Genomic DNA, 12038 nt, shown 5'->3' with positions numbered 1-12038 from the left:
CCAAAGAAATGAAAAACCGTGTGCACTTTATGCATTATCAAGGATGATTTAGCATCATCACCCCCTCTAGCTTTATAGCCATTACGAAAAATCTTAGGACTTTCTGGACATATATCATCAGAGAGATTTTTACCTGGATTTTGAGTTTGATAATGTAAAATAGCTTTATTCTTAAGATATTCATCCATAGCATCCTTGGGAAAATCACCCTCGGAAGTCTCAACATTCATCAAAGCTATAGGAGTTGCCTCCGCTTTCAACCCGGATATAAGCATACAGGTAAAATCTATGTCAATATCATGTTCACAGCCAGCATGATCTATGCAATCTTCAATATCATCCTCTGCTTCCTCATCTGCATCCATAATACTTAGCAATCCATTAAAACTTTGTAAAGGTTCATTTGGCACCCCCTCTGAAGGGGTGCATGCATCACAAAGCTCTCCTATACTGCTATAACCTTCTCCTTCAGATTGAGCCAAAAAACCATCAATTGTAGAATCTTCTTCTGTGATAATAGAATCATCAAGCATATTGCTAGGAGCAACCATAGGTTCATTGGCATCTTCATGCTCAACCTGTGTTAGGTCCACAATCTCGGCCACTCATCAGCTATTGTGTATATAATAGCTTTGTTTATGAAATCATCTGCAGTAAACCTGTTGTCCGGCTCAACTATAGTGCCGATAAATCCATTAGATCCATTAGAAACATGTAATGGCTCATCTTCTTGATAGACTTTTTGAGAGCATCCCATGCCAAGGTCAGTAGCTTGTAAAATTTTTGTTGTACAGTCTAGCTCTTCACTAGAACCATTATTCGAGGTAACTTCCATGCGAGTAATCTTTGAAAACAATTCATATATTTGTGTTTCAGCATTAATTTCATTATGTACCTTTGCTAGGTTGCTCAAAATATGGTCCTTTGAAGTTGAATATGCTACTTTCGAAGTTGTATTTGCCTTGGCTTTACTTCTTGCAGAAATATGATCCCAAAATTGATCATAATTAAGGAACTGCATCTGATCCCCTTCTTCTTTATAGAAAACAATGTGGCTTCGTTCGTTCATCTCTTTCATTTCCAACTCGATAATCTTTGAGCTTTCGTGAACAAACCCATCTGCAAAATAGTCCCATTGTGTAGGATATGTTTCTGCCAATTCTCGAACCTTATCTTTAAACTCGGAGGTTACAACTTCTTCGAAGGTCGAAATCATCCGATCTTCTGGAACTCCTCGGCTCTTCATCTCCGCTTTATAACATGCAAGGAGTCCATCTGGATCATGTCCTTGAAAAATTCCATATTGTTCAGGTACGGCATCAAGTGCCATCTCCACTGCATCATCAATATGCTTTTTTGTCTTCATAGCTTTTACTTCTTGCAAACATCCCTGAACTAAGCCCAACATTTTTGGCAGATCTACAGCCGTTAGATTTTTATCAAATCTATTGAAATTGTAATCTTCAATAAACTGCATCAACTCTACTAGGATCTCCATATTTACCTCCCACCCCTGCTCGTTTTGCGTCAGGTTCACCAAGAATGTCGGGGGATTTGTGGTTGAAAGGTAAGCCGGGAAGGCACGGGGCCTTTGGCTGTGAGAGGTGCGAGCAAGAGAGTTGCAATAGAGACAATTAATGGAGACAGAGATTAAAACAGACATCTTGATCCAGATTTCCAAGCTTGATAACTCAAAACAAATAACCAACAGTATCCCTGCTTAATCAAATGTTAATAGAGGAGTTTATTTTCCTTACAAGGTTTAACTTGCCTTAATTCAAGTGCTAATTAAGAAAATCAACCTTCAATAATGATGCTAAAGTCTAATCTGATGATAACAGTACCAAATACGATCATTTCGCCTTAATTGGTCTGCCAAAACTGCCTTGATCTGCTTCGTTTTCCTTCTACTGCTTCAAGGTTGAAAGAGAGTTGATGTTCTTCCCGCTATGGCTATGGGAGCTTCAGCTTAGGATTTATGGCTTGGTTTAGAGCTTAGGATTATGATGGCTTAGTTTAGAGAGCTTGGGATTAAGCTAGCTTGCTTTAGAGAGCTTATGTTAATCCGGGTTAAGGTTTTGATGGATTATGAGTGTTGAGGATTATGGCTTAGCGAGCGAGAGGCTTTGGCTTAAGGAGCTTAAGAAAATCCGGGTTAAGGATTGCTTACGCTTGACTAATGAGAGCAAGATTAGGGTTTGGCTTAAGGAGCTTATGAAAGCTTAGCTTAGAGTTTATGTTAATCCGGCTTAGGCTTGGCTAATGAGATTAGAGAGCTTAGGAAAGCTTGGCTTAAGCGAGCTTATCGCCTCTTGGCTTTCTTCCCCGGGAGAGAAGGGGTTCAATGAAAGAGGAGAAGAAGAGACCATCCAAAGAGGAGAGAACCCCAAGAGAGCCACCCCCTTCTCTTTACAATAGCTTACCTTCGATTGCATGCACCTTCTAAAATTGGCCAACCCATTAGCAATGTCGCTGATGGGTAGCCACCCTATGACGTGGCAGCCACTATTTCGACCTCCTCCAAATCGGGCTGAAGTGGCTCCGAATTTGCTCGCCATGGGCTGCTCAGCAATTCTCTCCACTAGCGCGACTTCGTTTCAGCTCCCATGCGACCTGCGCGAGTAGGTTTCTTCTCCCCTGCGCCCTCTGCATGTTGCTCGCCATGAAGGCTTCTTTTTTTTTACGTTCCCCATCCACACACTAAGCCCTTAATTCTTCTTTTGGGCGGCCAAGGTTGTGGCCCTGGGCGGCCATTTGAATTGTGAGTATGGGCGGCCTTACTAATTCATTGAGGCTCTAGGCCCTTGTAGAGTACCATATTTGGCATACATATCGGCCATACCATCTCCTGGCTTAGCATCTCTCTCGAGCAACCCTTGCCAACAATCTCATCACGGATTCTCTTCCCTTGGGGTAAATCCCGCAATCAATGCTTTCCATGAGATCACATTCCAAACACGAAGCTCTTCAAGCAGTTTTTGTACTTAATGAGACGTACACCACATTTGACATACATGTCGCAGCTATCAATGCACTACAGGAGATAATATTTCGGACAAGATTCTCCTCCAGCACTTACTTTGTTGCACTCCAAAACACAAGAGAGAGCCAAAATCTCCCAAATGGCACTCTGATCAAGTCGACCGACTGGCCAATAACTTGGCAATCATGACTCCAATCAATGATCTGAAAAGACTAACGCTCTCCACAAAGTGAGCACTTCAGGCCCGTGTACTCATTTCATTTCTCTCCCCAGAGTTGCAGCAGATGCCCAATTCGGTACGGATCTGCTACTGACTTAACTTAAAACTGTCATAACTTCTTATCCGTAGCTCCGATTGACGAGACGTAAAGACAGGCCTATAAAGCACTTCGAGTACTTCAACTTTGATTAATAAAATCCCAACTATGACCACTTCAAGCATACTCATTGTTTAGCATTACCAAGACATCTTTTGGCCCTCAGAGCCGCATCTAGCACACTTTTAGCTTAAAATTGGCTTGTTAGCAAGCCCTTATAACTCCTGAATAATCATGTTGGATTCAAATACACCTGATTGGCATCCCTTTGCTCCTTTTCTTGTCATGGGAGCGGAGCAGCACGACAACGAAGCTTGATTTTGTGAAATCTTCAGAAACAGGGCAATCGAAGTCCAAATGAATTTTTCTCGAAAGGGAAGTATACTTCACGATTTAGTAGGACTAACCGAGGTGTTTGAGAGAAAGTGAGTCGGATAGCCCAAGTATGTATAGTCCTAGTTGACCAAAAATAGTCTCATTTGTACTTGCCATATTTTGGAAAGAGCTCTCAGAGGCTTCTTTGCGCCCGCTTTCTGCAATCTCTAGCGACTTCCATAGTGCACTTTCTCACACGAGACATGAGGGGTGAGTTTCTAACCTACTAATGAACATGTTTGATTGTACTTTCGTGGTCAAGGTATGTTGCCATATACATGTGGTAGTTATGTGTGTGAACACACTAGGACCGCCGAGGCATTTTTTCCCTCTTTAGGAGGTTTTTTCCCCCGAGCATTGTATATACGCCCATCACTCTAGGGCTATCTATCTTTCCATTGCATACTAAGTAACACACTCTCTATTATGTGCCTTGAGCTTCCTTCGTCTTCTCCAAGCTGTGTGCGTTTCTCTGCAACCTTAATTCCAACAATTGGTATCAGAGCAGGTTGCGTCCTCCCGGGCTTAGTCACCAGCTGCTCCAGCACACGCTTGCTCACTTTCTCCGATTTCAGTGAGGTTTGGCGAGCGTTTGCAGGTCGACAAATATTTTGGGTAAGCTTGTAGAGCTCAGTTTGCTCAGATTTTCAATTCGGGCTCATTTCGGCCTCCGTTTCCACTACATGCAGGTCTGCACAGGCAATTTCGTCATTTTGTACAAAAATTTTGTCAGTGCCGTTTTCTACATAACAGGTGCCTTATAGTCTTCTACGGTTTGTGCTATAGCACGTGTTGTTCCCGTTTCGTTTCTCCTATTTTCGGGCAGTTTTCACATCAGGTGCAGCATTTACCATGGCTGACAACAACAACACAAATGTGTTCAAGATGTTCGCTGCTGATGATAGATTGGATGGGGATAACTACCCTATGTGGGCTTATATGATGCAACATGTTCTTGTGTCAAAGGGCGTCTGGAACATTCTGCAGGGCATTGATGTACGTCCTGGTTCTGAGGATGTAGGCGATGTTGAGGACGTTGCAGGTCTTGCTGCTGTTAGAGTTGTTTTGCCTACGATAGAACAAGCTCTTTGGGATGTTAAGGATGCACAGGCTCATGCATTGATTGCATTTTCTATGAAGCGCACCATTGTTCCTCACATCCGTTCACCAAAATCTGTAAAACAGGCTTGGGATATTCTAGCAGGTCTTTATGCAAGCCGCAATGAGGCTAAAATTGCTTTGCTACGTAAAGAGCTGGAGTCGAAGATTATGCATGAGGAAGATGATATGGACACTTTCCTTGCTAGTGTCAAGGATATCAATGAGCAACTTATTTCTGCAGGTGAAGTAATTTCATACACTTCCCTTGTGCAGACTGTTCTTGATGCCTTACCAAATTCTTACCAGACTTTTGCTAGTACTTGGAGACTTATGACCCAAGGAAATCCAGAAGTTGTCAAGTTTGATGCATTATGCACATTGCTGTTGCAAGAGTCACTTTCCAGAAAAAACAGGACTAGACAGAGTGCAGTTGAACAGGCTTTTATTGCTTCTCAAAGAAAGGATGGTAACAGCAATGCATCCACTTCTTATGGTTCTGCTGCGAGTGGCAAAAATTTTGTTCCTAATGCTTCTGCTGGTAGCACTTCGTCAGGCAATTCTGGTGACAAGGGCAAAAAGAAGATGCGTTGTCATTACTGTAAAGCTAATGATCACTTGATCAAGTCATGTCCTAAGTTGAAGGCCAAAGAGGCTAAGAAGAAAGAGGATGGTTCCACTGCAAATGCTAGTTCCACTACAAATGCAGCCATTGTTGAGTCTTCTGTGAAAGGAGACTGTAATGCTGATGTTGATGCAGAATGGGCTTTTGGCGCAGAGTGCACTTACAATCCTGCTGTCCATGATGCATGCTTGTCAGTTGAGCTGCAGATTTACATGTGTGGTATTTCGACAGTGGTGCTACAAAGCACATTACCTCACATCGTGAATTGTTTACCTCTCTCGAGTCTGTCCCTCATGGGAATTCAGTCACTTGTGCCAACAATGCCTCTTATCCGGTTCAGGGAGTTGGAAAGATTGTGCTTACTACTGCAAATGGCAGTTCCTTCACACTTGTTGATGTACTTTATGTACGTGGGATCAAGAAGAATCTCTTGTCTGTATCCGCACTTGCTAGACTTGGACTAGTAGTCAAATTTGTGGATGACAGATGTACAGTTCACGATCTCAGTTTTGGTGATGAAATTGTTGCATTTGGCCTCTTGTGTCGTGGGCTGTATAAGCTAAATTTGTATGACAAGTGTGGACAAAATTTTGTAAATGTTGTTGCAGATTCAAGGGCTATTTCAGATGCAAAACTTTGCATGCACATTTTGGTCATCTGAATTTTGCCAGTTTGTTGCAGAAATCTGATATGGTTGCTTGTTTGCCGCCTCTTAAGCACCTGTCAAACATGTTTGTGAAGGCTGTATTTTGGGTAAGATGCAACGTTCTAAGTTTCCAAAGGATGGTTCAGTTCGGGCCACATGCAGGTTGCAGCTTGTGCATAGTGACGTTTGTGGGCCCATGCAAACTCCGTCCTTGGGCAATTACCTTTACTTCGTGACTTTCATTGATGATTACTCCAGGCATGCATGGGTATTTCCGCTTAAAGCGAAGTCCAAAGTTTTTATGTGCTTCAAACAATTTCTGGCTATGGTTGATGTGCGCGTATGTCGCACGTGTAATGCAAGGAACTTGCCGATACACCGTGTGCGAGCCACAAATGGCTCCAAGCACACAACAAGCCTAAACTAGTAAGCTCAAAGAAGGCAATGGTGTGTCACTCACCGCTCTACGCTTGCTTCGTGGAGGATTCCTCGCGGAGAAGAAGAAGGAGACGCCGCTATGCCGCGCCCAACCGCTTCACCGCCGTCGTGCCTTCGTAATGCTCGATCGCCCACACACTCCCTCTCTCACTCTCTCTCTCTCTCTCTCTCTCTCACACACACACACACAAAGAGATGAAGAAGAAGAAGAAGAAGATGGAGCAAGAGCACTCTTCTATTGCACAAATGAGAGAATGAGTGAATTTTAGGTTTAGTTGACTTTTATATGAGCTCGCCCCATTCACACTTGGGTGCCCATGCTTAGCCAACTAATCCCTTGAATGTTCCAGTTAGAGTGCGCCTCTCATCGGCGATCACTCTTACCCTTTTCCTATTGGACCGACAAGCCCGGTACCTGACTCTACCAAATAAATAATACAATGTGAAACGTAGGTTACAACGTCCGTCTCGTAGGTGATAGGGTGTCCGTGAGCCGTGAGGATTAACATGCCCCCCTTCCTGATGTAGATTCCGTCCTCGAAAGCTATTGAGTTGAAGCTCGTTCGTTGAGGTGGCAAAGCATTTGAGATGAATGTCCTTAGCCTTCTTCAGTCACTGCAAAATCAAACAACATTGGCACAGTAATTGCATTCTCATAAGCGATTAAAAAGCATATGCAGTTTTAGGCAAACAAATTGATTGGTAACAGAATTTTAAACAATTTGTCAACAATAAACATTAAATTGCAATATAATCAAATACATAAACAGATGTAAAGGTAAAAAATTAAACAAGTCTGGGGTCGCTAATTTAATGGTCGAAAGGTACTAGAGATCGACTATTAATACCATGGGTAAACTTCTTAATATTCTCTGGTCAGTTAAGTTGTTTAATCGCGAGAGCCAAGTATTTCATGTTCGAGGGCCGACTAGAGGCTATACCTAGAAGACCTTGTAGTTATGCTACAATAAAAGGAATTTCTCATGAAATCATCGCCTGACTGATTACCTTTTCTTGACCCCCCAAAGTCTTTTCACAGTGATTCAATTTTAATGGGTGTGCTTATTTTGTATGCCTTGGGTTTTTTGCTTTTCAAGGAAAAGCACCCACACTGGGAACCTCTAAGGCTCTAGTACCATAGGCGATACATGTGAGTGAAGTACCAAATCAAGCTGAGATTTCTCTTCCAGCTTAAGATTTTACAATGTGGCACTTTGATTTTTTGTTTGTTCATTTTCAGCATTTTAATTTTGTAACTTTGGGGGGTCATATAACACTGATACACCTCCCCAGGCTCATCACACTAGTAAACTCCCTTTATAATACTTAAGCTAAAGGTCAATAGGGTCAAGCCCACTAGAAAGCCCTAGTACATTTCACACAATGCTACCTAAATCGGATTAAGAACCTAAGTAACCATTACTTATTAGGAAGGCATTCCCCATGGTATTAAGAGAAGATCTCTAACACCTAACTTGGTCAAACTAGCTTAGTCGGACTTGCTTGATGTTTAAACCTAGACAAGTGATTATGACAAAAAATGACATTGAATTAAATGTTGGTACTAAGCAAATGCGATGAATATTATGCTACCAATCATAATTAAAGCAGACAAACATGGATGCGAAAAAGATAAGGGGCAATGCTAATGGACAAGAAACACCTGTTTGTGTTGATGGTCACACTTGATTTGAAGTGTGAACGAGAGAAAGATCCCATGAAGGTCCAAATCCTAACCACAGCAACACGTTCCTGTACACACTAAGAAACACAAAGAATACCTCTAGGAGGCACATCAGTGGGAAAAGGAACTTTGCTAATCACTCAACTCTAAAACAAAAACACTCCTATCGTACTAACCTTACCTACCCTCCATCACGCGAGTGATGAGGATCAAAGTTGTTTAATGACATAGGTTTCTCTTTCAATGTACCGGATGTGAATGTGTAGGTCTGGGTCAATGTTTTGACTTTTATTGTGCATACTCGTTTGCTAATTGCTCTTGCTCTTTATTATTTTTGTTTTTTGTGAGTATAAGTCTTTATATATACATTCCCTAAGATTGGTGATTGAGAGGTCAGGGAAGAAGGTTGAGAGGGAAGCAAGTGAATGATTACTGTCAGCAAACACTCCCCCCTTCCTTGGGTAGATCATATCGTTTGAAATGAGCTCGTCACCCTTTGAAACCAATCGTTCCAGTTGGTAATAGGTGAGGATTTTTGCCAATAGTTTTCTATTACCTTAGGTGCCTCATCGAGTTGCAAGGGTGGTAAGGTACTCTCCCATGATCGAACTTGAAGTGGTTCATCGGGTGATTCTTGAACACTGGGAGGTGTGGATTCCTTTGTAGCTTTATTGAGGTCCACTATTAGATATGGAGGCTGTGGAGAATCTTTTACCTCTATGGATGCATTACATGAGGAGCTAGAAGCTTCATGGGACACCCCCCTTCCTGAGCTAGGTGGAACAAATCGTTCTTTCTTCGGTACCCAAACTAGCTTTGGAGCGGGTGTGTAGCATTCCGTGATTTTTTTCTTTCCATGATCGTTGATTTGTTTTGGAGCTACGAGATTGGGCTCACATGGGTCAGGTGACAAGTAAGAACACAATCTACGTTTTGGCATCCAGAGTTGATCATTTCCTTGATAGTAGCCTTGGGCTTCCAATAGTCGTTTAGGAATCCATTGCCACATTTTCTTACATTTTTTGGAGTGAGTGGGACATTTCTTACAAGGCTTCTGTTTTTTAGCATCCGCCATGGTCGCTAAAGAAGCTTTAGAGACCCACTTGTATGTTTTCTTTGTTATATTAGGATGAGTCTTGCCAGAAGCTATATGCATTGCTTGTAGCATATTTAAAGGTACAGGCATTTCATCCCCCTCAGGTGTTACCTAGGTCGTCCCCCTGTTTCCCCAAGTGTCTATGGTTGCTGCTAGGTGGACCCAATCCACATTGTCCGGCTCAGTCATCCTAGGTAGTACATCCATATAAGAAGAATCTTCCCCAACATCAGTGCCTGCTTTACACGTGTAACAATACTGCAATGGGGCCGACTGAACTGTGGTGTCAGATTTATGATCAATTATAAACCTGTTTCCTAGAGGATGTGCTCGACCTGTCACAAGATCCACTCGAATGACAGAATCTTGGAACTGCAAGTAGACATGGTTTTTAGACCAGTCATGCACCATTTTTGCTTCCCTCATGAAAGGACGTCCTAAGATCATCTCCGATGCCATAGTGTGCTTGGAGAAATCCATAACAATGAAGGTAACTCTTATTTTATGTCCAAAGACCTTGATCTTGAGATCTTCTAGCATCCCAATAGGTTTAACAATAGACCCATTGGCCATCTTCACTACTATGGTTGTGGTCGCAAGGTGAGGTCTTCCCATAGTTTCCCAGCAATTTTTAGTCACAATGCTAACCCCAGTGCCACCACCAAGGATTCCCTTCACAGTTAATCCCTTAGTAGTGATTGGTATAGTCGCATTAGATTCATCACCCTCAAAGTATTTTCCCAACTTGTTAACAGGTATTTCTATAACAAGGTTCTCATCTAGGTTGGGTTGCGGATCTAAGTGTTCCTCCTCTATTGGCATCTCCCCAGCTCCATCCATCTGTGCAAATTGTGGTAGCCCAAACTTCAGTTCTCCATTGAGGAAGGCTCGAAGGGTTGAGACGAGCTTGGGGTCTTTATATAGTTTGGACATGATGGTGGTTCTAACTTCTGAAGACATGAAATCCATCAATTTGGCAATGTTTAACGGCACCTTTTGGCCTTGAGTCCCTTGACGTGGGGAAGATGGGATCTCCATTTCTTCGATAGGATCATGTAGTCCCTCTGTAAACATTATTTCCATCAAGAAGTGAGTACGCCCACTTTCCCATGACTTTAAGTCACTTTCCTCTTGGATGACACTAGGTATGTCCAAGGGTCTATGGACTTGGTGAGGTTGTTGTTGCGTAGGGAACACGGTGTCTGTAATCTGGATCTTCCTAGGTGCTGGTTCTAGATCCCTTTGAGTATCTTCTACCAAACTCCTTAATTGCTTGACTCGCTCAATCTCCTTTGTAGGGTTTGGGTAAGTTCCTATCTTCTTTTTGGATCCTGGCCATTGTGGCTCATGAAGATCTTCCTTGTTGGTTTCTATGTTAGTGGTCGTTTTGGTCTCCATGGTTTCACCTGAATCAGAATCTTCTTCAGCGTCGTTCATATATACGGGGTCATCACCAGTCCCTATGTTGGTCTTTGAACTGGGGTCTGACTTCGCTGCTTTTTGCGATCTCTTTCTTCGTGTTTTCTTCTTTTTCTAAGATTGGGCAATTGGTGCCGTGTCTCTTTCCTCAAGAATATAATTTTGTTTTTGGAGCATCGATCGTGTGAGTACGTTTACTGGTACCACGGGTGTACTTGGTGATGGCTCCTCGGTAACTTCAATCAAGTTTAATGGCGTGATCTTCGGTGCATTTGGATTATTTGGACATTGAGCAATCAAATGATCTATGCCACATCGATTACACATGAGTATCGGCATTGTAGACGTGCTCGCTTGATTGGTTTGCATTAGTGTGGCATTCTTTTGTAGCCTAATAGGACACTCGGCTACACGATGTGGGCCTCCGCACTCATAGCATTGAAGAGGTGGTCTCTTAGCAGTGTAGTTGATATTTTGGCCTCTTGCCGCAAGAGCAACTACTTGATATACAGGTTTGACTTGTCCCCAATAGTCCTCCATGTAGTATTGTGGACTTTCTTCAAGCACATCCATCCCATAGGCGATATTAGGATCTATATCTTCCTCACAGCCTTCCAAACAAGAAATAGATGACTCACAACCCACTTGATTTACAGAAGTGATTCTCGGATGTGGTGGTTGCGGTCCTAGCACTGGAGGTGGTAAGGGTGTTGTTTGAACAACATTTTGGGCCCTAGGGACCATATGTTGTGATGTTTGTTCAAGAGGTGGGGCCGGCATCAAGGCAGGCACTCGAGGTGTGTCTGTCCATGCTAAGGTTGGTCTATTGGCCATCTCACGCTTAAATACTATGCAATCCTTAGCTTGATGACCATACCTCCCACATGCATTGCAGTTCCCATTGAATTTTACTCTAAAAGTAGGGCATTCACTAGTACTATGTGGTCCATAGCATACTGAGCACCATTGTTGCTCCCTTCTTGGATACATATGATTGTTTTGCGGAGCACGATTGTCTCTAAGACTCTCTTGAATAGCCTTGGTGAGATCTGCTAAAGTCATCTCAGATATCTTTGGCTTCTTAGCAATAGGCTTTAGTGTCATTGGCTGATGCCCCGATGCTTGTGAGCTAATAGATTTAGACTCAACAGACACTCTTTCTCCTTGAATCATTAAATTATCCTCCAATTGGATCGCATTGGTGGTGACTGCTTCCCAAGTGGTGATACCTCTAATGACTAGGCCATTGTAGATATCCTCATGTCGTAATCCCCTAATGAATCTATCAAGCAATTGGTTATTGTTGAAGCGCTAATTTGGATTACAATGAAAATTCAAATGCTTCAAGCGACTTATA

Source organism: Adiantum capillus-veneris, chromosome 21 (genome assembly GCF_014529385.1).
Source record: "Adiantum capillus-veneris isolate H3 chromosome 21, ASM1452938v2, whole genome shotgun sequence".
Lineage (NCBI taxonomy): Eukaryota > Viridiplantae > Streptophyta > Polypodiopsida > Polypodiales > Pteridaceae > Adiantum > Adiantum capillus-veneris.
The sequence above is the reverse complement of the archived record's forward strand: the minus strand, read 5'-3'. Positions refer to the sequence as shown.